This window comes from Gadus macrocephalus, chromosome 16 (assembly GCF_031168955.1).
Source record: "Gadus macrocephalus chromosome 16, ASM3116895v1".
Lineage (NCBI taxonomy): Eukaryota > Metazoa > Chordata > Actinopteri > Gadiformes > Gadidae > Gadus > Gadus macrocephalus.
In genome coordinates, this window is record NC_082397.1 from 26149880 (window position 1) to 26174897 (window position 25018).

Here is a 25018-nt window from a genome sequence, read left to right on the forward strand (position 1 = left end):
ACTAATATTTGGAAACAACACTGCCTCAAAAGGATATTGGCCTAAGCAACACCAGTAGAGGCTATACTTTTCCCTGAACTTTTAAACGTTGCAAACGTGCAAAAACATAATTATATATTTATGTGGCATTCAGTCCAATGCTTAAAATATATCTGTGGCATTCAGTAGGCCAATGCTGTGGTAAAGTGTGTAAAGTATGACCAAGTGTTTCTTTCTGTTCAATAGATAGAACTTTATCAATCCCCTGTAGGAGAAATTTGTTAATGTTTGTCCCTATAAAACAATAATGGCAACAAAAAAAAAATTACAAAACATGACGGTAACTCTAAAGTCAAACCGTCCAATCTGAAGGCTCTACTTAACCACTCCCCCTACTCACTTCCAGCAATGCAAAGCGAACAGAACTGAGGTGGGGAGGGCGTAGCTTAAGTAGTTTGTGACCGACTCAGAGGAACGCAACGCAAATTCAATGTGAACATGTATGAGGCTTTAATAAAATCCCGGACGATTTTGAAATTCCGCCCGGACACATTTATTTTTATAAGTGTCTCAAAAAGAGGGCATGTCTGGGCAAAAGAGGACGTCTGGTCACCCTTCGTAAGGGGAACCCATTTGATTCCTACCTGTTCCACTGTGGCGCAAGTTGGTGGGCGCTATCCTGGTAATTTCTCTGCGTGAGAAATACGAAGTGTGGCGTGTGAGCGTGTGCATGGGTCGAATTGCGTGTCTCACGCCGAATGCGTGAGACTTGAGAGCCCTGCTTCCCCATGATGTGGCGTCTCCTCTCGACTGATTAAGTTTGTTGAGATTGCCGGCGCGAAAACCCAAAGTATTGTTCGCGCATACTCCAATAAATGAGACGTTCTCTGACGTTACGCAAAACCCCGATATGCAAAACGCCCCCTATTTTCCCCTTGCGTTACAGTCCGGTTGACTACGAAAACATATCCTAGTAGGAAATTTAAGACCATCTTTAAAAAATTAAGACTTGGGTAACGCAATTTAAGACTTTTTAAGGCCTTAATTTAGGAACATGAAATTTAAGACATTTTTTAGACTTTTAAGACCCCGCGGCTACCCTGGGTTCAGAACACAGCAAACATGGCGCCGCCGAGGAAGAAGCGCATTGTGCGTTCACACCAAACGCGACGGGGCGACAAGATCCCATACAAAGTGAACGTAGTGACGCATATCGGGCGGATTTTTCGCGAGAGAAAACCAGAGAAAACCGGCGACAAGTTTTTGTCGTGATGACAGCCAATCAGCGTTCAACAGCGTGACAACTGATTGACATGTGTAACGTAACAGCCAATCAGCGTTCAACCATCAAACTCAGTGCAGTGCAGTCCGGGGTGAACTGCAGCATGGAGGAGAAAGTGATTGTTGCAGTTTGCGACTCCCGGAGCTCTATATATAATAGTATATCATATAATATAATTGTACATATAATATCCCGGCCAACAGCTCTGTGCGCCTCCGGATGGCCAAAATCAAAATCTTTCCTGCATTCCAGGACACCATTACTTAGGACAACCTCCATAGGTATTTTCTGTATTCTCCTCAGTGTTGGGAACGTTACTTTAAAAAAGTAATTAGTTATAGTTACTCACTACTTGTTCCAAAAAGTAACTGAGTTAGTAACTGAATTACTCTATAATAAAAGTAACTATGAGGTACTAAATGAGGATCTCTCTGTACATTGTACTAATTTATCTCCAGAAACAACTCGACATATTGAGTCAAACATATTCGTTGCTCCAACGCCGGAGGCGAGCGCTGTACTTAATGTTCTTAAGTGATGGTAAAAAACACCGAAAGACGACAGTTCAAACCGTCGCCTACTTCGAGCGGCGTTTCTGGACAAGACCAGGTCAAAAATGATTAACCAGCTGATCAACTGTAAATAATATAATCTGATCGCGCGCCTGTAATCTAAACAGAGAGGCGTGGCGGAGTAACGTAACCATGACAACAACTGTTTATCAAAATAATTGGACGGAGATCATTTTCATTGCGCATATGCGTTTTTACTTTTACCCGGGTTAGTGTGGATGGGGCCTGGATTTCAATTTGCTTGGTTGCAAAGGCTGTGGAACATCTGCAAGATACTACAGAAAATGCCAACTTTTCATCGGATTGCTTCGGACTCGCCATTTCTGCTGCTTCATCGAATCGGTTTGGTGTGTGCGTTTGCGTGTGTGTGGCGCGCTTGTGTGTAAAAATACTGGCCCGATTGGCTACCATGAAACATGACTCTGCCTCAACCAGTGCCGCCGCTCCCATAACGTGCACTACGCGCTGCGCGTAGGGCCTCAAGTCCTGAGGGGGGCCCCAAAAATAGGCAACTTTAAAAAAAAATCATCATAGTTATAATAATAATGCCGATATTATTTCAGTATAGAAATATAAGGCACCTTTTAGCCATGCATATCACAAAACAGGCAGAACAAGAGATATATTTAATTGCTCAAAAAAAAGTTACGATGGTCCCCCCCCCCCCCCCCCCCACAAATACACATGCAACATCCCAAGCTCGCGCTGGTTGCCCTGTCTAAAGTGGCCAGGCGAACTTGACAGCGAACTTGACAGGAGGCTACGTCAACTTTTCGGAATGGCCTCGAAAAGATCGCATGAGTCAGGGGCAGAAAAAAGAAAGAAGAGGAAATGGCGAGATGAATCCTTTGCATCACTATCAGGTAAGTCCATGTTTAATCATTGTAAAATACAAGAAATGTGCTGCTAATTGAATGGTTAGCCTATGCATACACCTCGAACTAGCTAACGTTATTGCTAATGTTAGCACACTCAAATATGTTATAACTTAGGTGCAAGAAGGGTTGCCAACTGTCCCGAATTGTCCGGGACATCCCGAATTATGATTTTGATTTGTCCCGTCAGCGTCAGGGACAGCTGCAGTCCCGTATTACAATCACAGCCTTTTTTATTTGTATCCGTGAAAAGAGAAAAATGTAACAGTTTAGTGTCTGTGCCCTGGAGACAAGCGGCTCTCAGCTGCACTCCTCTCCACAACAAGCATTTGTAACGCCAGCACGAAAAGGTGAAACTTTTAGCGATCTAAGTATCTTAAATCACGATTAAATTGGAAGCTTGCACATTGTTGTTTTCATATTTCATATCAGAATTCTTTAGACATGATGAACTGGTGTTTATATGTGTGAATATAATAATAATAATAATACATTTAACTCATGAACATGAACTTGTTCATACGACGTTTCTCAAGCACCCATTATAATTGTAGAAATTAAATCGAGGAGACTATAACATTAGCTAGATAACTAGCTATAATTTCATGCAAACGGAAATCTTACATTTAGATCGTTAAAGGGTATTAAAAGTTCCCTTAGCTAGCTAGCATAGCACCTAGATAACCATAGCAACCAGGAGTCTATGCTAAACAGGTCTAATGCTATTTCAACGAAAACAACATGAAATTTGAGAGAAACTTGTAATGATTGTCTTGACTATTATTATGAACAATACATCCAAGCAAGTACAGTAGCTGTTTTGCCAAAATAACACTGAATTTAATAGGTCCATGGTATGGCTAATGAAACCTTGCAATTTCCATTATTGTTGGTCAGCTGTTGGCGCGTGTGCGCACCTGGAAGAAAGTGTCCCTCATTTGGGGTTTAGGAAGTTGGCAACCCTAGGTGCAAGCTAAATTGAGATTTTACTGTTAAACATTATGCATTTTACAAGTAGGCCTAACTAGCCTATGTTCAGTATAGCTCTAGCAGATAGTGAAAGACATGTAGGTACGTATGTGTATCTGTTTAGTGCGTGTATTTATGTTTAGTATCTATATTGCATATTGTGCAATATGTTTATCTAGTAGGTCTACTATTATTTGTCTTTCATAGGTATATCGTTTGTTAAGTTATGTTGTTATATCACGTGGAGTACTTATATGTTATCTTATGTCTTGTAATGTTATGGTAGTGTGGTACGGTGTCCTGTCCTAAGAATTTCAGTGCCCAGTCTGACTCTGTTGTTCTGTGCATCTGACAATAAAAGACTTGAATGGACTTGAACTGACGCCAGCTAAATGTTACTTTACTTTACATTCTATTATGCTATTTATTTAGATTACATTTATCAAATAGTTGATCAATAAAGGGGGAGAGCACCTTAGTTTTAAATGTTTATAATTCTTAATTCTTATAATTCTTAAAGGTCCCATGACATGCTATTTTATGTATTCTTTAATATAGGTATTAGTGGGCAACTAACACAGTATTCAAAGACGTTCCCTAAATTCAGCCGTGGTGCAGAGTTACAGCCACTCCGAGCCAGTCCCACATTGAGCTTCCCCCAAATGCGCTGTTTCGGTGGGCGTGTCAAGGAGGAGGGTGGGGGTGTGGCCCTGAGCAGCTTGCAGCCACCATGCGCTCTGTTTACAGTGGATGTATCGCAATGGCCTTTAGCCGTGTTCTGTAAATATTCTAGAACACACGGGAGTCCTGGAGCTCTATATCTAAATATTATCATATAGCCTACACATATCTATATCATATAATATATATTATCACGGCCAAAAGCTGTGTGAGCCGATATTATGAATCTCAAACGACCGCGTTGGGTTCTCCGACGTTCCTGGTTCTTCAACGTCCACATCAATGTGAATACACACACTGTAACGTGGCGCTCACACTGAGCGCCACATGTGTGTGTGTGTGAATACACACACTGTAACGCAAGTGTTTCTTGTCGGTTCTTTGACGTGTCTTGTATTTCCACAACGAGACTGTCGTGGGGGTTATCTGAGCCATGGTTGAGAATGAATTGGGGCGAAGGAACTTTGGCTTTGACTCCCTCAAGAACATGAACCACGACATGGAGGAGAAAGGGATTGTTGGCGGCGAATGTCTCCCGCTTGAGCCCCGCTGAGGGACCACCGCCGGAGGCGGAGGTGCATAAGCGCTGCCCGGCAAAGATCCCTTTCTCCTCCTTGTCGTGGTTCATGTTCTTGAGGGAGTCAAAGCCAAAGTTCCTTCCCCCCAATTCATTCTCAACCTTGGCTGAGATAACCCCCAATACGAGTCTCGTTGTAGAAATACCAGAGACGAGAGTCCGACGTGTTATGAGCCATCACACCAACAGCAGAACGGTTATCCAAATAACAAGGAAGTGTACAACACTTGCGTTACAGTCCTGGAGCTCTATATCTAAATAATATCATATAATACATAGATATCTATATCATATAACATATTGTGTGCGCCTCCAGACGATATTATGAATCACAAACGACTTTGTCGGGTTCTGCGACGTCTGCGACGTCTCTGGTTCTTCCACTTTCACATCAACCTGAAGTCGACTGAACCGCGCGCTGCCTGCGGCCGGCTGCCCGCTGCCGGGCGATGGTGCCTCGCGGCAACCGGCGGCATGTCGCAGTTCATGTACTTCAGCGAGTCAAACCAAAGTTCCTTTCCCCCAATTCCTTCTCAACCATGGCTTAGATAACCCCCACGACAGTCTCGTTGTGGAAATACAAGACACGTCAAAGAACCGACAAGAAACACTTGCGTTACAGTGTGTGTATTCACACACACACATGTGGCGCTCGCACGGTCGAGTCTCATTGGCGGGCCAACGTCTCTGGGCGGGCCAGGCAGAGGAGGGCCAGTAAGGGGAGGAGCTGAGATTCCTCATGACGTCATGAGCACAGATTTCCAAATCAGCGCGCTTGAGCCTCCGTTTTTTCAAAGGCGAGCAGAACAGCTAGTGCTCGTTTTACACCAAACGCAAGTTTTAGCCACTGGGGGATCATAGGCAGGCTAGGGGAACTCATATTTATGTTAGAAAACCTCATAAATTGAGATTTTCATGTCATGGGACCTTTAAGATTCTTTGTTTGAATATTTTTGTCTCTTTCTATACTGATCCTTTTTCGTTGTATTTCTAAATTATTGCAGGGTCTATGCTGAAATTTGTTCAAGTGGGAGCACGTGACCAAGACGAAGATGCAGAGGAGGAGCAACCGTCTTGCAGGTCTGTAGACATCACCACCGCACCAAGCCAGGATGATCAACAACCCTCAACCAGCAGTTTAGGAACAGATCCGCAGAGAACCACCACCTCTGAAAGCACAAGTGTCATTGAGAGTCCATCAGTCTGTGACAATGTAGAGACCTGTGTGCCCCCTCAAACTGATCCTGCTCTTTGGCCGCCACATGTTTTAGATGCGGATCGCGTTGAAATGGTACGAAGAGGTCCATTTAAAATCCCATCAGATTTAAATTTTCCAAGGGGACTAGATGGCAGGGCATTTCATAGTAGCCTTCAATTCAAAACACTCACAAATGGAGAGAAAGTCAAAAGAAGTTGGCTTGTTTACTCGCAACAAGCAAATGCCGTGTTCTGTTTTGCATGTAAGCTTTTCAGCTTGGAACCCATTAAGCTGACTGCAGATGAGGGCTACAGTGACTGGTCCAACATTAACAGTAGACTAAAGAGTCATGAATGCAGCTCAGACCATGCCCAGTGCATGTTTAAATGGAGAGAACTGGACATGCGTTTACAAAAAAAATTAACAATAGACCACCAGGAACTGACATTGCTGGAGGCAGAAAAAAGAAAGTGGCGAGATGTTCTCAAACGCCTACTTGCAATAACCCTATCTCTTGCCTCAAGGAATTTTTCATTCAGAGGCTCTTCACAGTGTCTGTATGAGCCAGACAATGGCAACTTCTTGAAGGAAGTGGAGCTTTTAGCCAGCTTTGATCCTGTGATGGAGAACCACCTGACCAGGATAACTGATGAAAGCTCCCGAACACATTATCTTGGACAACAGACACAAAATGAATTTATCCAGATCATCTCTTCCAAAGTATTACAAACCATCCAGACACAGATTCAGGAAGCAAAATATTTTTCAATTATTCTTGACTGTACACCTGATGTTAGCCACAAGGAACAAATGTCTCTCATCGTGCGCATTGTGGATTTGGTGCCAAAGCCAAATATCAAGGAGTATTTCCTTGGGTATATGGAGGTTGTTGAAACAACTGGCCTGAACCTGTCTACTGTCCTTCTAGACAAGTTGAAGGAACTCAACATTCCATTTGATGATTGCCGTGGTCAGTCCTATGACAATGGAGCAAACATGAAGGGGAAGAAGCAAGGAGTTCAAGCCCGACTGCTACAATTTAATTCGAGGGCGTTGTTTGTTCCTTGCGCAGCTCATTCCATGAATCTGGTCATAGCTGATGCTGCCAAGTCGTCCAGGGATGCCACTGGCTTTTTTGGATATTTGCAGAAGCTATTTTGTTTCTTCTCAGGAGCTACACAGCGATGGAGCATCTTGACAAAACACGTCAACCTGACTGTCAAATCATGGAGTGATGTGAGGTGGGAGAGCAGGCTTAAGAGTGTCACAGCTGCCAGAAGCCAAATTAAAGAAATTAGAAATGCGCTCATCGAGGCTAGGGAAACAGTCAATGACCCAGTCGCAAAAATAGAGGCTCAAGCCCTAGCAGAAGAGGTGGCCTCTTTTAGATTTCTGATCTGTTCTGTTGTCTGGTGTGAAATTCTTACGTCCACTAACCAAGTGAACAAACTTCTGCAGAGTAGTTCAATGCAGCTTGACATTGCTGTCAGGCTCATTGACAATGCCAAAACCTCCCTCACCAGATGCAGGCACTCTGGGTTTGCTGAGGCAGTGTCCACTGCCAAGGACCTTTGCGAGGCCATGAACATAGAGCCAGAGCTTAAGGAGAAAAGGCTCAGGAACACAAAAAGGTAGTTTGCATATGAGGCTGCTGACGAGGCCTTCAGTGATGCCCTCAAAAGGCTTGAGGTAACATTTTTTAATAGTGTTGTGGACTCAGCTTTGATGTCACTGCAGGAGCGTTTTGAGACCATGTCCCAGGTCAGAGACAAATTTGGAGTGCTGCTTGATTTCAGCAGAGTTGACGGAATGTCAAAGGAGGACTTACAAAGAAACTGCAGTGAAATGCAGAAGACACTGACTGAGAAAGGAAGTTCTGATATTGATGGACTTGAGATGTTTCAGGAAATGATCAACCTTCCACAACTGCCACCACAGACAACTGCCTTGGAGTTGCTCACATTTCTCAATGAGAAAAGCCTTCAAGAGGTGTTTCCAAATCTCTTGGTTGCTCTTCGAATCGCATTAACTCTCCCTGTTACAGTTGCGTCTGCTGAGCGAAGTTTTTCAAAACTGAAGCTCATTAAAACATACTTACGTTCTACAATGGGGCAGGAACGTCTAAGTGGTCTTACTGTCATCAGCATCAAGTGGCTCAGAAGCTGTCATATGATGACCTAATCTGTGATTTTGCAGCCAAGAAATGCAGACGTGTGCCTCTATAGAGCCTCCCAAAACTGGTGGAAATGTTTGATCCATACAGTATTATGGCTCTCTCAAAAATGATGTCTTTGGTTTATTTTGATAACGAAGATTTTTCGTTTCAAAAAAGATTTTGCACTTTACTTGAATGTGTGTTTTAGCTGTTCTACATAGCCTACTGTGTTTACAAAGTAAGTAAAGTTTTGACTTTCAATCCTCTAAATCTTAGTTTTTTTAAGAAGATTGACTGTTCTTGTTTGTACTTATTGTGTGTGTTCTGGCTGCTATATAGTGTGTTTACAAAGTAAAGTGTGTAAATATTTGTGTAAATAGTTTCTGCTTGTAAATCTTTGCTTCATAGAAGAATTTTTCTTACTTGTATACTTCTGGTTTTAAGTTTGTATTTATGGATAACTATTTAATTTAAAAGATTTTGGACATTCCAATACTTGTGTGTACTGTATGTATGTTTTGGCTGTTCTGTGAACTGTGTTTACAAAGTAGATTTAACTTTTGCGTTTTAATAAAATGTTAAACTGGCAGAAACCAAGGGGGGGGGGACCATAAAGGAGTTATGCTTAGGGCCCCAAAATAGCTAGCAGCGGCACTGGCCTCAACCAATCATAATCGCTTATCTCGTTGTTTATCACCCGGTCTCCTCACTAGCAGTTTGTGTTAGGAGCAAGGGGTGCGTTCGGATTACGCAGTTTATTCAATCAATTCATAGTAACGCACTGCATTTTTCGTACGGTAACGGCGTTGTAACGACGGAAATAGTAATTAGTTAGATTACTCCGTTACTGAAAAAATAACGGCGTTACGTAACGCCATTCTTTTAAACTGCGTTATTACCAACACTGATTCTCCTTGGGCCTAATTTATTAATTCCCCTCCAAAATAGTTGTGGATTATTGGTTTGTAAATAATATAATCTCAAGGACTGCCCTCTACTAAACTCCCTTTTGTGGAACCTTATTTTTTATTCATCAAATGTAAACTGTGTTTGCCTGTCATTTTCTCTCAGTTGTTTCCTCGCTGGATCATTACATCGTAGAAAGTTCTTTTCAGCTATTTTCCGTTCATTCCACAGTTTTTGGGGCTCAGAATTCCAGAAAGGTTTAGAGCATCTTGCTAATTGCTTACATTTGTATTTATTTAAATGTTTGGGTTGACATTTATCCATTTCTAAAATCATCATATCACAGAACTCATTGTACCTCTGATCAACACTATTTTGTTTACTTTGACAGGATTCAAGTTGTTTTATTAACTCTAACAATGCAAAGCGACACATGTCAGAGGACAAAAAGTTTTCAGGAAAAGTTCTGCATCGCTTTTTTGATTGTGAAACTCATTCATTTTCTTCTGTTATTTGAACTCCAACTTTAAATGTTAACAATAAAAGTGAGTGATCGGTAAATTACATCTTTCTCCAATAAGGTTCATACAGGTTGCAGCATTTTGTTCTATAAGGTCTGTAGCAGTAATTACTTTAAAGGCAAGACAAGACTCAAGGCAATTATGCAGTGTGACTATATAGTCCACCACAGGTTTTCCTCTTTCTGATAAGGAAGTAAAATTATCATAATTTCGATTTTTCCTGCCATTTAAAACACAGCATTTAGAGTCCGAAAGAAATTCAAGGAAGGATTCACCTTGGCTATTTAGTGAGCGATCTAAGGCCACTCTCGGTGGAATATTGTCTAAATCCCCAATACAGTCCTTTTTATCCGATATACGACTATTAAAGTCGCCACAAATATAAATTGTGGCTGTATCCAAAGAATAAACTTGAGTTAGTAAACAACTCAAAAACGTGTTACGCGGGGATTCTACCGGACGCGTTACGGCAGCGGCACGGAACGGCTGCGACTCTGCCCTGCTTGCATTTCCACCGGGCACGTTACGGCAGCGCAATGCTGCCTTGCAAGCCAGCCGTATTCATGCGAGATCACAAGATCACACGATAATCCTAAACCTAATGTACTCAACTCCCACTCCCAAAACGAATGCAATTAAATGCCACGCTTTGTCCTTCCGGCCATTGCCCTAATAAAAAGGATGATTTGGTACATAAATTACTACATGTTGCTGAACTTCGACAATGAGTCTCTCGTCGTCCATGTTGCCGACCCTCTGAGACCCTTTGATTGATTGACTGCTGACCTGGTGCAACCGGTCATGACATAATAATGTTGATGTGAAGTTCTGATAGGCTACATGAGCTGAGTATTGTGTTTTATTTTGAAAATTGACCGGATGCTCTATGGCTTTTACTTTTTCACTTCCTGCCCTGCTCGATCTGCTCTGTGGAAATTGACGCGGTTCAGCAACGGCTTGCGGCAAAAATAGAAATGCTACGGAATGAAAGCGCTGCGGGCCGCTCCTGGGACGCTGCTGAGACGTTCCGCAGCCGCGCCCGGTGGAAATGGTCTCATTGATTAGAGTGGAACCTATCTGCTGCGGTGACCGTGGCCAAGACGTGCCGCAGCCGTAACGCTGCCGTAACGCGTCCGGTGGAATTAGGCCTTTACAGTCTCTTCCCCTTACAGATCCTTCTGGGGACAAATAACAGGAGAAAATCACGAAACTATACTGCAGCTCTCGATGTTCAAACCGTACTCCAATTATGTCGTCCACAGATTTATCCACAACATTTATTTTAAAGCATTCAAAAAGTAAATTTTTAACTAAGAGTCTGACTCCTCCTGAACCCTTTGGGGCAAGTATATGTTTGTTTCTGTTGTTTCCAAACCACGTGTAGTCAGTTAACTCAATAACACCATCACCGGATAAATGTGTCTCATTAAGGGAAATAATGTCTGGATTTTGCGATTGTAATAATAAACTTCGGAGGCCGCAGTTTGTAGAGGTCCATCCATTTATATTCCAGTGCACAAGAGACAAACAGGATGAGTCATTCCTTACGGGTCGGGCAGCAGCTCCTCAGCGTCTCCATGCTCCGGTGCTCTGCTGGCCTGTTGCAGGTGTTGCTGCCTCAGGTGCGACTCGTTTGATGAGCCTCCCGTTTCCCGACACGTACAAATCCTTTCCAACTGGTAGATCCCGCAGAAGCATTTTAAACTTTGATTCCATGATCCGATCCGTGTGTGACTTAGCAGATTGGACGAACACTCTTTTGAACATCGGGTTGGATTTCAGGTTTTGTCCAGCGACGCGTAGAGCCCATCTACCTTGCTGTTTAGCTGTTTTTCAATATTATCCACTTTCACCGGGATCACTTTCATCTCTTTTAGCAGCAGGTTAGTCTCTTCCTCGTCCTTAACCTGCGCTCGGTTGCGCGTTTGCTTCACTTTTTCAGCCATCTCAGATACAGTTTTAAAGTTAGATGGTAGAGTGTAGTGTATCTCCAATAAATCACTGGTTCGTTTTGCAAAATAATTCATTTTTAACGCAGAAAGCCTCGAATAAACAGAAAATGTTTGTCAGAGGCACATGCACCACATCTGGCCTGGTCGGTTGTCACTTCCGGTCCCGTATATAGATATAGTTCCTCCAGGCCTTTCTGCTAAGAACCTGTGATTATTCTAAAGACGTCTCAGTGCGTATCCCTCCTGCTCCAATGAACCAAGAAAGCCGGCTCTGTGACGAAGGGGAAATATACCCCCTAAGTTTTATACAGGCTAGACAGTGAAATTGCAGGGTGTGCCAAGCTGCGACCGTACCGGCTTGGCAGTGTGAAAATGCCTAATGAGTCCATGAAATTAAAACTCATGAGTCGCAGGGTGGGAAATTGCAAAGGAGCAAATGAAATGCAACACAAACTGGCAGGGGGGCCATTGAACACCCTCCCACACATTGTAAACACAAGCAAAAAAAAACCATTTAAAATGTGGTCATCATCTGAGAGCCAACGGCCGAGAGAGAGAGAGAGAGAGAGAGAGAGAGAGAGAGAGAGAGAGAGAGAGAGAGAGAGAGAGAGAGAGAGAGAGAGAGAGAGAGAGAGAGAGACTTAAGAATAGGGATGACTCACTCTGGCTTCGAGGGGAGGATGCATGAGGGGTGGATGCATGAGAGAAGCCCTCAGGCTGATGCACATACGCACTCACGCATACACACACACAGTTAACATTTAATGTTGTATTACCATGCATTTGTAAGCCCCTTTTACCGTAAACATCTAAATTCTATATTTCCTTGAGTACACCTGTTCGCAAACTGTGATGTGTTCCCACCAATATCGACCTTTGGTTTTGTATACTGGTTTTTATTTCTCTTCACAATAGATTGGTTTATATACAGATGATTAAGGAAAGGAACTTCAACTTGGTTGCACTACGGCGTTGTAAGGTTTGGTTGTCATTCGATGCGCATGGCTGAAGCAATGCGCAAGGAGGGATGTAGTGTGAAATTAAATCAAAGTAGATACTGTAAAACAATTAAAATTAGAATTAAAGGAAATATGCTTTTGAACAACTAACTGCTGTACATGAGTTTGTATTTCTACAAACTCAGAAACAAAAAGTTCCAGAACCAGATGCAGACACACCCGGAGCCTACAAACTACGTCCGCCGAGCAAGGTGTAAGTCACATGAGGAAATCAAATAACGGCAGGATTTGAATCGGTTCTGTTTTGGTTGTCCACCATTAGAAAAAATATTGTTTGGATAAATTACATATATCATAATCAGCAACAGTTTGTACAGTTTTCCACAAATAAGGTTAAAGGAATATATAAGGTATGGATATGTTATTGACAGAGCAAGGAGGGGTGTATGCGATGATAGGCACAACATGAACATGTTGTACTTTTATCCCCAATAACACAGCTCCGGGTGGGTTGGTGACCAGGGTGCTGGCATGATTACAATCCCTCAGGTTCGAATTGGCAGAGAACTCCGGCATTAATGACCCTTTCACAGGATGGATGGAGAATATGTTTGGGAGGTGGAAAGGCATGATCCAGTAAATGCCCGTCGCGGGTATAATGGCAGAGACCGTGTTAATTGTCACCGGCTGCCGTTGTATTCCCTGCGCACGAGGGCTACTGCATCTGCTGATCACCACAGCAGTGAGCGCTACAGAAGCGCCAAGTGCCATTCAGGCTTACATGGGGATCAGATATGATCCGATGAAAGTGGATGAGACATCACCTGAGGGGGCCGACCCTATCCAGCTGAAATATGTAGAATAGTCAACACCTATACTATTCTAGTAGTAGCGCCTGTCTATAAGATAATCAATATCCCGGATTTACTCGAATAACAAATTTTTAAACAACCATACCAGGCTATGTTTGTTATTGTGTGGTGTTGCTTGGTTGCGAGTGCAACCCGTTATTTCTGTATCACTGCATTGATAATGGGGCGGTTGATCTTCTTTGAGACAGTTGTTTACAGGTTTCCTGTTACTGACACAACGATGATTGAACGCCTGAAGGAGGCTCCCATGATGTGAAAGTAACCTCTCTGTGAGCTGAGCCCTTGACAAGGAGGGACGAGTCTTGGGTTCATGAATTACAGGCCCAGACGGCGACAGAAGAAACAATGGCTGCGATAATAACAATGTCCAAAACCACCCACATGCAACAGCGCACCAATACACGAAGATCACCTGAACCACCCAAATCCATGCTAGCCTATCAATAATCTTGAATTTTTAAAAATTTTATTATGACTACTAATTTTGTACTTTACTTTTGCACATGTTGAAAATGTAATGACCTTGTTGCACATAACCAAAAAGTATTAGCTTAGGATTTCTATGGATACTTTTGTTTGTGTGCTGTTTGACCATATGATTGTATGATAACCAGGATATATGTTCATTGTTGTATTGATAATATGACTTCACTTGTATTACCTATGAGACCCATCAAGGCAAATGCCGTTTCAGTGTTATGGTAATCCGTGGTGGTTTTATCTCTATTATGGAGTTTTCCCACTCGGTTGGTGTTGATGATTTATCCTACTTTGACTATGTTTTCGGTGTGGTAAATGGTGTTTATGATGTAAAATATTATTGTATGGTCATCTGAGATGACCAAGGAGGGATTGTTACGTATTTTAAGAACCTGAGCTGCCTCAACATAGCCTCTAGGAAGCAGATTCAAACGCACAAGCTGTATTACCCTCACTTAACCACTAGGAAGCAGGACCAAACATATAAGCCGTAAATACTATACATAGCCACAAGGGGAGCAAGACCTTATTGAAGGCTGCTCCATCCACAGAAGGCAGCACCTTTAGATAGGTGAAGAAGCTGAAGCCATTACGTCACCCCGGCCACGCCCACTGCATAGGCCACGCCCACTTGACGTCCTCTAGCGGGTGATTCGAAGTGAAGAGGCCAGAGATCAATAGGTAGATGGCAGAGAGCCACCGGGCCTAAGCCCGGGGGCTTGAAGTAGATCACGGTATTTTCCTCTCCACGCGTTAGATACAATTCCCTCCCTTAAGCTTCATAGTTACCATACCGAAACATGCCTACTTTAACAAATAAAGTCAGTTAAAAGCAATCCGGGATTGGACAACTTTCTTCAAGAATGCTGCAACAGCATTGTTAACTGAATTTTTAATAATAAACATTATTCCCAGGTAATCCTCGTATGTCTCTGAAGAATGAGGCAATAACACCTTCTCTGAGCGAGACACACACACACACTCCATAGTATCACATCCAAAGTTTAATTACAGCTTTAATTTCAACTCTACTCTCTCCTCTCACTTGGTTCCCTGTTCTCACTCGCACACGAGGTACAGCCTTCTTCATGAAATTGTGGAGCCTTCCAATTAAACGCCATTGACTTATTTCTACCCTGTAACAATAGAAGAGAAGGAACTTGTAATTGCCCCACTCAATTAATTAAGTATGCTTATCAATTAGATATATTCAATTATTTCACGATAAAATGATGAAAGCGATAAAATGTTGAATGCGAACCACACCTTTGGTGTGGTTCTTGTCAGGAATAAGGCCCCTCATCAGTGAGCAGTACGTCTCTGAATAATTAATTTGAGCAACAGTAGGCAGAGTACATTTTAGCATCTCTGAAAAAAAATTGTCTGTGTGTTGCACAAGCATGGATGTGTATTTGCTTGTGTGCGTGCCTGCATGTCTGTGACGATTGGTGATCGACACACAATAGGGTGAATCAGATGAGCGAGCAATGTGACTTCAGCAGGCACGATAACGATTTGGAGCTGCAACAATGCAAATACATCAGCCCTACACAGAAATGAATCCTCCAGTTCACTCTTATCTGCTCCCAATGACAGAGTGGCTTAGGGACCTGCAATGAACACACGCACCACAGGGCACTGGGATTACAGTGGGTTTGGTTTTTTGTGAGTGAACCATAGCGCAATGTTCTAACTTGGTACTCGTGACATGCTGATCTTTTTTAGAACTGGCCAGCTATAAAATATGCATGATTAAAACAAATAAACATAAACTCTGACCTCTAAGCTCTGTAAGAATCCATTCCCATGCTAAACAATCCCTTCCATGTCCCTTCAGGTCAGAGAACACATTGAAGGCCGACTAAATAACCATGGATTGTCCATCTGGAGTGCAGCATATACTGTATCTCGTCGTCTTTGTCGCATATCAAATCCTACGAATAAAGTGGACCACAATAAGAGTGAAGGACGAACTGACCAGCTTCACACGCTGCTTTGAAAACCATCTTCCCTCCAACAAATGTTGCTGTGGCCTGGGATTGATGACTAATGCTACCGAGGATGGAATGGCCAGCATGAAGCTGTCGTTGTTAAAGCTACCAAGGGTGGATTGGCCAGCATGAAGCTGTCGTCGTTAATGCTACTCCGGATTGGGACGGTGCTTGGAATGGGAGGGACCCTGAGGAGAATCCACTGAAGAGGGAGACCCTCTCATCTATTTGGTGTTGAGTTTATTGAACCGAAGTACAGAAGATGCAGACTCACCTCATTAGCTTTTAACTCAGCTCCTGCTTTATCAATCAATGTCTGTTTATCCGCAGCGCGCTGCCATGGCGATTGTTTCCGGGCAACAAGGAGTCCTACTTAGTAATGGGCAAGGCGACAGCGGCGCATCCGCCCCGGCTCAGAGAGACCTTGACATCTCTAACATATGGCGCTTCTTCTTTTATCACATCGTATTGTTTTATTTCCTCTTACGTGCATTGTCTTTGGTACACTCTCGTTATTGCCCTTTTTTCAGGCTGGTTGTTATCCGTCTGTTTTTTGTCGCCCTTACCAGTTCTATTTTTCTCCCCACTGTTTCCTTCCCCCCTCCACAATGACTTACTGACTTGTCAACCACTGAAACACAAGATAAAAAATACAACACCAAATAAATACTAGAAAATGCATTTCCTGCAGAAAATGCGGTGAGTGCTGTAGTACAAAGTGAGGTTGAAAATATTTTTTAATAAGGCCACATAGATTAAGACATAAAGAAACGTTAAATGGCTTAAATCAAGTGAAGGGATTTGAACAAAAGTTCAAAAGTCTAAATGGAGTAAACAATGTAAACATGCACACCATTTAAGCACTTTGGCCACTGAAAACTGTTTTTAAATGTGCCTTATAAATACATTTTACTTACTTACTTAAGAAAATGTAAATGGTTGGAAACAAATAGAGTGACAGCTGAATGAATAGCGCAAAGCATTGCTAAAAATGTAAAATGAATTGAACTAAAGAATCTGAAAGGTCAAATGTATTGCCCTGCACTGCTGGTGTGTGTGTGTGTGTGTGTGTGTGTGTGTGTGTGTGTGTGTGTGTGTGTGTGTGTGTGTGTGTGTGTGTGTGTGTGTGTGTGTGTGTGTGTGTGTGTTAAAGAGAATAGCGAGCCGGTGCGTGATTAAAAGTAGCCCAATAGAGCAGGAAAAACAGCCCAATCTGGCAACACTGCCTGAACGTCCTCCAAAAGTAGCCCATTCTGGCGGGAAAATCCACCCAATCTGGCAACACTGCTGAACGTCCTCACTAGGGGTGTGACCGGGTACACGTGTACACGTGTAACCGGTTAGTAAATCATAACCGTTTAGGAAACGAAAACCCCAAAAAAAAACAGTAAACGAAAACCCCCCCAAAAAAAAAAGAAATCAAAAATAACACATACTATTTATTTAGCGATTAATAAAGCTACAAATGTTCCACTTGGACAACATTAAGGAGCTAATAAATGCACACGATAAATTTTGGGGAACACCGGGCATTAGGCTACGTCATGTAACGTGAAAAAAAACATGCAAAGTGAACGTAGAGACGCGGGCGAAAGTTTTGATTTGTCGCGCCACACTTTTGCCGTGCACAGGCGAGCGCGTTCACGAGAATTTGTTGCGCGAAAAATTCGCTCAAGTTGAAATATTTGAGCTTTGACGCGAATTTCGCGTGATGACAGCCAATCAGCGTTCAACAGCATGGCCACTGAGTTACATGTGTAGCGGATCAGCCAATCAGCGTTCAGCCGTCAAACTCAGTGCAGTGCAGTACGGGGTGAACTGCAGCATGGAGGAGAAAGTGAATGTTGCCGTTTGCGACTCCCGGAGCTCTATATATAATATAATAGTATATAATATAATAATTGTATATATAATATCACGGCCAAAAGCTCTGTGCACCTCCGGATGGCCGTAGCGCGGGGAGCTCTCATAGGGATTGGGCTTCTCGGGGTTTGTTTACCGGCGTTGCTATGTTTCCGGTCATGTGTGTGTTCCAACGGTTTATTAGGTAGGCCTATCTAATAAATCTCTGTCTATTCAATAATTCATTCACTGCCTCTTCCGTGGCCATTAAAATATTTTGAATATACTGCGACGTCCTCCGACGTCCCTCCCTCTTCCACAAAAGGTAAAGACATGCAATGGTGGTTATCTTGTTGTTGCGCGACAAATTCGAAATTAGGCCTACCTAATAAACCGTTTGTGTTTTTTTTTAATCATTGCTTTATTGGCCTAATCTGAGGAGAAATCTATGCCATACACAGAAATGTTATGGGCCTTTATTACACGGGTCTTCTCAATGGCGTGGAAGGCTCCGTTCACTTGCATGGGTAGTAGTCCGGTAACTTGTCAACCCCAGCGTCTTTGGTTGCTAAGCAACCAAAGACGTTCGGCGGACTATTTCTCTGCTGATCAACACTACGAATCCTGGTAACGAATTATAAATTGTAAAAACACACCAGTGGCGTCTTTGCATTAGGGGCCAGTGGGGCATGGCCCCACCAGAGGGTGCTGCCGTGCAGGGCACGATTATACTTTTCTTTTTTTTTTCAAAAATGTCATTGAGCATAAATTAATAATACATTAATTGTTAATAATTAATTACATGTCCGCAGTTTTAATTTGATGAACGCAATTGTCTTACTTTTTGTAGTGTAGTAGAGTGTGGAATAGTTCGTTGCTCCGTCTCGTCTGTTCCGGTCGGTGGGGCCCAGCCGAGATGGCCCTGTCTGCTGCAGTGTAGAAAACTGTGGAGCTGTTGCGCGAGCAAGCGCGTGCGCAGCGCCCGCTTCTGTTTCGGCTGTGGGGCCAGAAGTTTAGGGCCCCAAAGCTCTTCTCATTGGCTGATTTGTAGAAAGGGCGGGGTTTACGGCGGGAGCCGATCAGATCTTGCTAGCTAGCTAACGTAGTTACTGTTACAGTTACAGTTACTGTTACAGTAAATAACAACAAATGGACGTTTCATTCATTAAATGATGAATCTTGTTGAGTATCTGTCTCATGTGAGATTTAGCACTTTACCACTTGAACAGAAGTTGGAGATAAAACGTTTGGGACCACATCGCCCGACGGATTTAATCATTATTCGAGAGGGAAAGGACAAGAATAGATCGTTCAACCAGGAGTGGTTCAAGCGGAAAACTTGGCTTACCGGGAGCTCGTCAAAAAAGGCGCTCTACTGCTTTCCATGTCCGCTCTTTGGAGGGGAAACCGTCTGGACAACCACTGGATTTAAAGATTTAAAACATCTGTCAGAAAGGCTGGTAAAACACGAAAGCTGTGCCTCTCATGTGGATAATGCCATCAAGCTAGGTCTTTTGGGGAGAGCAAATGTTGCATCTCAGCTTGACAGTGCATACCGACGTGGCATTGAACAGCACAACCGGCAGAAGAAGAAAACAGGAATGTTCTTGAGAGGATTATAACCTGTATAAAACTGTAATATGTGGTATTTCTGGATTGCGTTATAATATTTTCCTGCATGGGCCCCACCAGAGTTTCCAAACCAAAATCGCCACTGAAAGACACACCATGTGAAGTTATTTTTTCGTTTTGGCAAGTAGCCGCGTAATAAGCGGGATAATGTAGCCTATAGAACGTCGCCAGTCATTATCGAAAATAAGCCCCTTCAGGGCGAAGCAAGACACCTCCGCTGTGCGTCGGTGTCCTGTTCGCCCTGTCGGTGCTTCTTTTCCCGATAATGACCGGCGTTCTACACGTTATCCCTTAGCCTACATATATATTTAGCAGAGTAGGCCTAAGTAACAAATGTGTACAAAGTTACACATGAAACCGGGCTCGGGCTCATAATTACAGTTAATGTGTCGGGCCGGGCTCAGACAGAACGTGCACGGTCTCGGGCCGGGTTGGGCTTGATTTTCTGGGCCCGATCTAAGCTCTACCCTCCATTTGTCGTTTTTTAAGTGGAGTGCGGTCCACTTAAAAAAAAAAACGTGCACACGAAAAAAAAGGGGTTGTGTATCCGTTTACAATTTTTTGTAACCGTTCACACCCCTAGTTCTCACGCTTCAGTGTCAACGTAAATCAATGAGACCAACTGAAAACGAAGCCGGTATGAAACTAAAACTGTGATTCTGAGTAAAGTTTAAATCATATCGAAATTCCATTTGGATATTATTGAAGATACACGTGTGTATATTTCTGAAATGGTTTGAACGAAGGTAAACGGTTGAAAAAGGATTGGGTTACGATGTCTTAAAGGTCCCATGGCATCATGGATGCTTTAAGGTCCCCTACTTTATGGATGCTTAAATATAGATATTAGTAGGCCCCAAAAACAGTATTTGAAGACGTTCTCGAAATTCAGCTGTGGTGCAGAATTACAGCCACTACGAGCCAGTCGCACATTGAGCTTTCCCCAAATGCACCCTTTCGGTGTCTGTAGCTTTAATGCAAATGAGGTGGAGGCTGGTCATGGAGGAGGGTGGGGGTGTGGCCCTGAGCAGCCTGCAGCCACGGTACCATGCGCTCTGCAGTGTTGCCAACTTAGCGATTTTGTCGCTATATTTAGCGACTTTTCAGCCCCCTTTGGCGACTTTTTTTTAAAAAAGCGACAAGCGACAAATCTAGCTTGTTTTTCTGGTGTTAGTGACTTTTGGCGAATTTTTGAGGTGAAAGCACGTATCGCTATTATCTCTTCACAACGAGCAACGGTTGCCTGCGCGGCCCCTCCCCCTCTCAAAGCACTTACAGGCGGCCCAGTCCTCGCGCAGCAGTCCCTCCCAGCTGCTCTGTTAGCAGGAGCTAACAGGAGACGTTCACGCCTCGGCATACGGGCTGCATATGAATCCGCGTCCCGGCCAGCAAGCTGCCGCCGACTGATCCCGCTCCCTGACGTACAGTCTGGGCAGGATAATGTCATATTTTCTTTGTTTAAATAAAATAATAAATCACTGCACTAAATAAATCACTGTGTTACAGTTTGACTCACACTGCCTCAGGCTCAGTCACTTACTCACCTCATCTCGTCCACTGTGCGTGTGTGCCTTTCTGTGACAAATAGGCTACACAAACTGTCTTTACCATGTCGCAGTCAAAACTGTACCAACACAAATATAGAAAAGAGTGGGAAGCAAACACTGCTTTTAAGGGCTGGTTAAAGCCGTTTATTGGAGACGATACACGAGCATACTGTCACTATTGCAAGGTAGATTTCTGTGCCATAAACTATGTTTTTCTTAAAACGAGGTTGATGCCATGCAAACTGTGTCATGTACAGGGCCTTATATCAAGTCTTATAAGTCTCAATTGGATGGTGATGAAATTAGGGCTAATAATGTTTTATAATGGCTATGCTATGGAGAAAATGAATGGAATTTTTACTTCTGGTTATGCAAATTATGCGATGACGTCATCTAGCGACTTTTAGGAGAGCCAATAGCTATTTTTCTTACTGAAGAGTTGGCAACACTGGCGCTCTGTTTACAGTGGATGTATCGCAATGGCGAGGCGCACACAGCCTTTAGCCGTGTTCGGTAAATATTCTAGAACACACAGGAGTCCTGGAACTCTATATCTAAATAATATCATATCATGCATAGATATCTATATCATATAATATATATTATCACGGCCAAAAGCTGTCTGAGCCTCCAGACGATATGAATCTCAAACGACCGCATCGGGTTCTCCGACGTCTCTGGTTCATGTCCACATCTATCTGAAGTAGACTGAACCACGACATGGAGGAGAAAGGGATTGTTGCCCGTGGTTATCTCCCGCCAGAGCCTCACCGCCTCGGCAGTGGTCAGCGCTTAATCACCACCGCCTCCTGTAGCGTCGAGGCGGTGGTCCTTCGGCAGCGGGAAGCGGGGCTCAGGCGGGAGACATTCGCGGCCAACAATCCCTTTCTCCTCCATTTCGTGGTTCATGTACTTCAGGGAGTCAAAGCCAATGTTCCGTTTCCCCAATTCATTCTCGAACATGGCTAGGATAACCCCCACTACGAGTCTCGTTGTGGAAATATCAGAGGCGAGAGTCGGACGGGTTATGCGCCATAACACCAACAGCAGAATGGTTATCGAAGTGTACAACACTTGCGTTACAGTTCTGGAGCTCTATATCTAAATATTATCTATATCATATGATACATATTATCACGGCCAAAAGCTGTGTGCGCCTCCAGACGATATTATGAATCACAAACGCCTTTGTCTGGCTCTCCGACGTCTCTGGTTCTTCCACTTCCACATCAATCTGAACCGCGCTCTGCCTGCTGCTGGCTGCCCGCGTTGGTGCTTCACAGCGGTGGTGCCTCGCGGCAATCAGCGGCAGGCAGCATGTCGCAGTTCATGTACTTCAGGGAGTCAAAGCCAAAGTTCCTTTTCCCCAATTCTTTCTCAACCATGGCTGAGATAACCCCAACTACAGTCTCGTTGTGGAAATTAGGGCTGGGCGATATATCGAATATATGCGATGTATCGCGAGATGTTCTCCAGGGGATGTATAAAATGCCCCTGTCGCGAACATCGAATACAAATTGGCACGCAATGTTTCTTTTTGCCGCCGCCGGCATACTCGTTGTGCTTTCACGCGACGGGGCGACAAGATCTCATACAAAGTGAACGTAGGGACGCGTATCGGGCGAAATTTTTATTCGCGTCACACTTTCACCGTGCACAGGCGAGCGTGTTCATGAGGATTTGTGGCGTGACAAATTCGCTCGAGTTGAAATATTTCCACTTTGATGCGAATTTCGCGTGATGACAGCCAATCAGCGTTCAACAGCGTGGCCACTGAGTGACATGTGTAACGTAACAGCCAACCAGCGTTCAACCGTCAAACTCGGTGCAGTGCAGTCCGGGGTGAACTGCAGCATGGAGGAGAAAGTGATTGTTGCCGTTTGCGACTCCCGGAGCTCTATATATAATAATATATAATATAATATAATTGTTTATATAATATCACGGCCAAAAGCTATGTGCGCCTCCGGATGGCCGTAGCGTGGGGAGCTCATAGGGTTTGGGCTTCTCAGGGTTTTGTTTAACGTGTTCCCTTCTCTCGCTCTTTCCTGTGGCTCTCTAAACACACTCCCTCCCCCCGCCCATTGCGAGTCCATGAGATTCTCATGGACTCGCGTGTGTGACGTAGTCTGGAAGGTGCGCTGCTGTAGGTGTGTGTACCTCCGACCAGTGAGTGAGAACAGCCAGAGAGAGAAAAAAGGATGGAAACTGAGGATTTGGTTTCGAAAAGGAATAGCACTGGATCCTTCGTCTGGCAGTGTATATATAATAATTATTATTCAAACTGTTAATAAATAATTAACGGTTTGAATAAATGCTGTGTTGGTAAATCTAACTTGCTGTGATTTTCCTTTTCTTATGTGCAAGTTCTAAATTGTTCCAATAGAAAGCACTAATGAGTTTAAACAATATGTCGTTTCATGTAATCTACATGCAGACTTATGTTTCAGTAATACTAGAATTATTACTGACGTAACATTATGCCAGACATGGTTGAATCGAGCATTTATGATGTGCTCTAGAGGAGATTCAAAATATATCGAGATATATATCGTGTATCGAGATATAGTAAAAAAAATATCGAGATATTCATTTTGGCCCATATCGCCCAGCCCTAGTGGAAATACAAGAGGCGTCAAAGAACCGATGTGTTATGCGCCATAAAACCAACAGCAAACACTTGCGTTACAGTGTGTGTAAACACACACACGTGGCGCTTGCAAGGTCGTGTCTCATTGGCGGGCCAAATTCTCTGGGCGGGCAAGGCAGAAAAAGGGGAGGAGCTTAGAACCCTTATGACGACATATGGGACCACATTCCAAATCAGCGCGCTTGAGCCTCAGTTTTTTCAAAGGCGTGTAGAACACCTAATGCTCGTTTTACACCGAACGCAAGTTATAGCCACTGGGGGACCATAAGGCAGGCTAGGGGAACTCATATTTGTGTTCGAAAACCTCATAAAGTGAGATTTTCATGCCATGGGACCTTTAAGAAGTAGGAGTGTCAGAATGGGCAGACGTCTTCAATGAAAACAGCTGAAAACAAAGCCGGTATGAAACTAAAACTGTGATTCTGAAGAAATTTTTAATGATATCGAAATACAGTTTAGATATATGTTGCTTTGTTTAATGGTTTGGACGAAGATAAACGGTTGAAAATGTAATTAGTTACGACTTAAACTGTTGAAGTGCCAGAGGACGTCCAATTGACTCCAATGTTAAAAAAATATAGTATTTTAAAAGTAGAATATCTTAAAAAGTGTAAAATATTAAAAAAATCTGAAAAGAAGCACGCGATTCCAAGCTATTCTGAACATTTTAAAATTTGAATGGAGTCTCTAGGAGAAAAACTTAGGAAGGAGATAGGTCCCAAAGTTTGTAGAGAATAATAAAGAGGAAAGAAAGAAAGAAAGAAAGAAAGAAAGAAAGAAAGAAAGAAAGAAAGAAAGAAAGAAAGAAAGAAAGAAAGAAAGAAAGAATGAATAAAAGAACATAGTTGAGTGCTGCATGCAGCAATCACCTGATTAAAATGGTTTCTTTGATGGCTTCTGTCCATCATCAAACTCGAGACAATTCGATGTGGGTTAATGAATTGAAACATGTTTTGTTGTAAAACAACACTATATGTGAAGAGAATAGATAATGTTGATCGCTTAGGAACTTGATACTGCTGCTATTGTAATCCGTTGTGCGTTGGCTCTCTACTAGCGCGGTGGTATTTGAGACACATGTCAACCCGCTATGAAGGATGGATCTAAACCTATTGGCTGCCTGGTGCAGTACACGCAGTATACATGACCCTTTATAGCTGTTGAATTCTCCCATGTGTAGGACAGATGGGATATGAAGAGTAACAAAAAGCATAGCATATATTTGTAAATCTATCTATAATAATAATATGTTCCATCTAAATGAAGTGCTTATTTTTGAGTCCATTCAAATAAAGACGTCGCGAGATTAGATCGTTTTCTATTTTCCCTTTTAAACCAAACCACAACACATTTCTGCTTTCAACAACGGTCTTAAATA

The 25018-nt window shown here is 43.1% G+C and overlaps 1 protein-coding gene across 2 annotated transcripts in view; it reads right to left on the reverse strand.

Moving 5' to 3' along the window:
- lrrc75a (leucine rich repeat containing 75A) overlaps nt 1-25018 on the reverse strand; it is a 132399-nt gene that overhangs the window by 104769 nt on the left and 2612 nt on the right. The window lies entirely within an intron of this gene.